The sequence below is a fragment of the Aedes aegypti genome, chromosome 3, assembly GCF_002204515.2.
Source record: "Aedes aegypti strain LVP_AGWG chromosome 3, AaegL5.0 Primary Assembly, whole genome shotgun sequence".
In the NCBI taxonomy this organism is placed as follows: Eukaryota; Metazoa; Arthropoda; class Insecta; order Diptera; family Culicidae; genus Aedes; species Aedes aegypti.
In genome coordinates, this window is record NC_035109.1 from 127,481,666 (window position 1) to 127,486,841 (window position 5,176).

Sequence of the window (5,176 nt, forward strand, 5' to 3'; positions counted from 1 at the left end):
TCCCAAGGATTCCAGTCGGAATCCCAAGGATTCCAGTCGGAATCCCAAGGATTCCAGTCGGAATCCCAAGGATTCCAGTCGGAATCCCAAGGATTCCAGTCGGAATCCCAAGGATTCCAGTCGGAATCCCAAGGATTCCAGTCGGAATCCCAAGGATTCCAGTCGGAATCCCAAGGATTCCAGTCGGAATCCCAAGGATTCCAGTCGGAATCCCAAGGATTCCAGTCGGAATCCCAAGGATTCCAGTCGGAATCCCAAGGATTCCAGTCGGAATCCCAAGGATTCCAGTCGGAATCCCAAGGATTCCAGTCGGAATCCCAAGGATTCCAGTCGGAATCCCAAGGATTCCAGTCGGAATCCCAAGGATTCCAGTCGGAATCCCAAGGATTCCAGTCGGAATCCCAAGGATTCCAGTCGGAATCCCAAGGATTCCAGTCGGAATCCCAAGGATTCCAGTCGGAATCCCAAGGATTCCAGTCGGAATCCCAAGGATTCCAGTCGGAATCCCAAGGATTCCAGTCGGAATCCCAAGGATTCCAGTCGGAATCCCAAGGATTCCAGTCGGAATCCCAAGGATTCCAGTCGGAATCCCAAGGATTCCAGTCGGAATCCCAAGGATTCCAGTCGGAATCCCAAGGATTCCAGTCGGAATCCCAAGGATTCCAGTCGGAATCCCAAGGATTCCAGTCGGAATCCCAAGGATTCCAGTCGGAATCCCAAGGATTCCAGTCGGAATCCCAAGGATTCCAGTCGGAATCCCAAGGATTCCAGTCGGAATCCCAAGGATTCCAGTCGGAATCCCAAGGATTCCAGTCGGAATCCCAAGGATTCCAGTCGGAATCCCAAGGATTCCAGTCGGAATCCCAAGGATTCCAGTCGGAATCCCAAGGATTCCAGTCGGAATCCCAAGGATTCCAGTCGGAATCCCAAGGATTCCAGTCGGAATCCCAAGGATTCCAGTCGGAATCCCAAGGATTCCAGTCGGAATCCCAAGGATTCCAGTCGGAATCCCAAGGATTCCAGTCGGAATCCCAAGGATTCCAGTCGGAATCCCAAGGATTCCAGTCGGAATCCCAAGGATTCCAGTCGGAATCCCAAGGATTCCAGTCGGAATCCCAAGGATTCCAGTCGGAATCCCAAGGATTCCAGTCGGAATCCCAAGGATTCCAGTCGGAATCCCAAGGATTCCAGTCGGAATCCCAAGGATTCCAGTCGGAATCCCAAGGATTCCAGTCGGAATCCCAAGGATTCCAGTCGGAATCCCAAGGATTCCAGTCGGAATCCCAAGGATTCCAGTCGGAATCCCATGGATTCCAGTCGGAATCCCATGGATTCCAGTCGGAATCCCATGGATTCCAGTCGGAATCCCATGGATTCCAGTCGGAATCCCATGGATTCCAGTCGGAATCCCATGGATTCCAGTCGGAATCCCAAGGATTGTAGTCAGATTCACATTGAATTATTATGATTCCGCACCACAATATAATAGATATTCCAGTAGAGTTACAAAAATTCCCAACCTGTAATGATCACCATTATTTTCACAACCCAATATGTTGACCCAAAAGGCAACGACCGGTACGGAAATGAGTTACTACTAAATATAGTAGCAACCGGTGTGAGAATGAGTGACTAAACTAAAATGACAGCTCTGTGGGTGATCATTTTACTCACCGGAATAGTCGCCCCCGTTAAAGATGCTCTAATTCAAATAATCACATTGAAAATGATTTGGAGAACCATAATCATACATTACTAAGGTAAAGTTTTGACATCAGGGATTAGGGCCCATTCACAAATTTCATAACGCTAGAGGAGGTGGGTGGGTGTCCTAGCGATGTTACGGCCCATACAAAAATTTAATAACATTCATACAAAAAGCGTTACAAGTGGGTGGGTGGGTGTTCAAAATGGCCAATTTCAGCGTTATGAAATAAATGAATGAGCCCTTATGGTATTTCGAGATTCGACCATATCGTGATCAAACGTCAACATCCCACTGCAAAATCGCTAGTGTTTGGAGGTGATTTTAACCTCCCAATTTCTAAATAACCTCCAAATCATCACCTCCAAGTTAGATCTAATAACCTCCGTTATATGAAATATGGTGGCGTCGATCGTCTCAAGTTTATCGTTAAACAGTCATATGAGCAACGGGTTGTTAAGAATGTTCACCGTATTGAATCGCGATTTTTCTCTTATATTTTTGATCGATCAACATTATAGAGAACATAATGTCAATGGTCGGAATTCTTGCTCGTGCACGCTTAAATATTTAAATACTGAAATGCTTAAAACCTAAACTAAAACCATATTCCGTCTATTTACTCCATGGAATGAATATCTTTTCATTATGCCTTTTTTATACATTTTTATGAATTACAATGCATAACTGCGCATTATTGTTTAGCTGCCACTATTCTTTTGTTTGCATTCAAGCCCAACGGCAGGAAGATGAAAAACAAATTAGTTGAATTGAAAGACATGATAGAAAAAACATTTATTTCAATATATAAGGCGCTCCACTATCACCGAACGACAATGAAGTACTTCGACATTCCGGAAACCCGAACACACCTGTGCGAATGACATTGGTGGTATCGGAACCCACGATGGAATCATTCCGGCGGCTGATGAAATCACACCTGGCTACACAGTCTCATGTCTCCGGTACGTTAGCAAACCTTCCCCTGGAATCGCCGGTAGGTTCCATTTGCCAGCCTGGAGTACGCTGTAGGGTAGGGGCTGAGTCCGCTGAAATAGTGAACCAAATTGGCAAATTGTGGTTATGATGGTAGGAAATGTTGTTGTGGAAGTTACCCTTTCATAATATCCTTAATGGCGCTTTTAGAACTACTGTTCTTCGTCTGCCATCTCTGCCACGAATGTTGTTGATCCTCGGAAGTTTCGTCTTTTCCTTCCTCATTATCCGGTTGGCTGAAATATATCCAATTTGTGTTACTAGTTCTCCTTGTTAGTTCTAGTTTTTCCGACTTACTTGTGGGACACTTGGGGACTGTAGAAATATCGTTCTATGCCATAACACCGACGAATATACGAAAAAACTCATGAATTAGTAGCCACGCATTGTTATTCCCATGCGATAGCCTACTGATAAAACTGTAAATAAAAAATCGCCAAGTCCCAGGTGTATCAAAAAATAGACAAAATCCATACAGAATAATAATTTTCAAAAATGCATTGCTAGGGGGGTCCGTAGCCTTGAGATTACGCTTTCGCTTCATAAGCGGAAGGTCATGGAGACAAACTGACCCTCTTTGTAGCCAGCTAGCCTTAAATGACTTAGGAACACGGCAAAATGAACCACCGCAAGAGGAAAGGACTATGGCTTATGGAAATCGATTGGATCTGAACAGCAGAGCTCTCTCCGACCTGCTCGGTTTAAGAATAAAAGAGAGAGAGAGTAGAAGAGAGTGAGAGCAGATGTAAATGTAGATTAGTCAAAAATAGATCTATATCGGTATAGTAGATACAGATGCACTGATTCCGGCACAAAGTGCCTTAAAAAAATGCATTGCAAAGGATAAATTTTATGTTGATGGTGTATATTTCATATGCATAAAAATCAAAAATGCAATCCGTGTGATGTTTTATACCCTAATAATATTTCCTAAGTTCTCCGTGCAGGCAATATAGAAAATCTCAATTTTTGCAGTGTAAACGTGTTTTAGTATGATTAAGATGAATAGAGGTCCCCAAGCAAACTACCACGAACACCAACGCACAATCAATCTAACACAAGTCAATTTCCTCAGAATGAAAACGTATCGATGTTTGTTTGACGTTATTGAGCTTTCGGTCAACAGCAGGCCAACAAGGAAGTGGTCGTGTTGCAGCAATTCTGTTTATATTTGGATTCTCACAGCAAACAAAAGCAAAGTTGTGACACTTCTCACAGCAAACAAAGAAAATTTTGTCAACATTGCACTACTACGCAGGCAACTGGATTGGTCTATATGGATATGAAGCTCTGCACAAAAATCTTCTCTACCACCCGGATAAAAACGTATCATTCAGTGAATGGAATAAACCATTAAGGTGAAACAGTTTGGAATCAATTTCTAAGATAGCACTAAAACTTCTAAGGCACAAATCTTGCGAAATGAGCATCCAACAACAGTGAACTTTTTATTTTGGCTTTGTGCACTAGCAGAAAGCTTAAAATAAGAAGATCAGAAATGTTTGGAAACTATTTCTCCAGTTTTGTGCCTTTGAAATCGTGAGTAGGGGTATAAGTCGGCCATTGTGACGGCCATCTTTGTATTCCAAGATGTTTCACCTTAATGTACAATATAACGTATTGGATACAATACAGCGTATTGTAATTGAAGGTCGAAGCAATATTATTCATGTTTGGATATACAATTCAAAAACAATATAATATATTGTAACAGAACATTGTATTGTTGTTAATTGGTTTAATACCTTACAATTTTGGTCAAATTCCTGTTTTCGCGTAAAAAAACTGTTGCTTTTTTCTATGTAGCTTTGCTGAAAGAAATAAACAAAACAAGTTCAAAAAGCCATAAATGTTGGGTGGAATATATTCAAAAAGTAAAAAAAAAGTAGTTTTATAGAACTCACTTGACATTAGCTATAACGACGAATGCAACCATGATACAGTTTGTTGAATTGTTTTTGTATTGTACAACAATACACGAATTGCTTATCAAGACAATACATGAACAATATATCGTATTGTATTTTCAAAATGTTTGTATGAGAAAATATCTTTATTTGTATTGTTACGATACTTAACCACCCATACATTATATTGCAAAAATCTCATATACCATACAGTGAACTGTTCAAAACAATATATTGTACTGTAATTGTATTGTCATTTTACAATATACTGTATTGTATTTCCAGTATATTAAATGGTACTGTTTCAATATGTTATATTGTTTTTGTATTGTATTTTTTATCCGGGGCACTTTCCCATAAAATTTGTGAACCAGCAAAAGTCAAAATCCCTTGCAAAATCAAAACGTATTACAACTAAAACACTGATCATTTTGATAGAATCAGCAGCACTTCCAGCGGGTAGGCATTGAATCGGGTGGCCATAATTGAGCGTACACCTCTATCGATGCGAGCGTCGCGACGCAACACCCGAACGTTGACAGCTGCGAAAGTCGGCTGAAAACGAATT

At 41.3% G+C, this 5,176-nt stretch overlaps 1 long non-coding RNA gene across 1 annotated transcript; it reads right to left on the reverse strand.

Annotated features, from left to right (window-relative positions):
• Nucleotides 1–2,485: 2,485 nt before the first annotated feature.
• Nucleotides 2,486–3,073, reverse strand: LOC110678900. Its single transcript, XR_002502030.1, has 2 exons — nt 2,999–3,073; nt 2,486–2,937 (listed from the first exon to the last, which is right to left on the reverse strand). It is a non-coding gene; the product is annotated as an uncharacterized LOC110678900 (long non-coding RNA).
• Between the last annotated feature and the right edge of the window lie 2,103 nt (nt 3,074–5,176).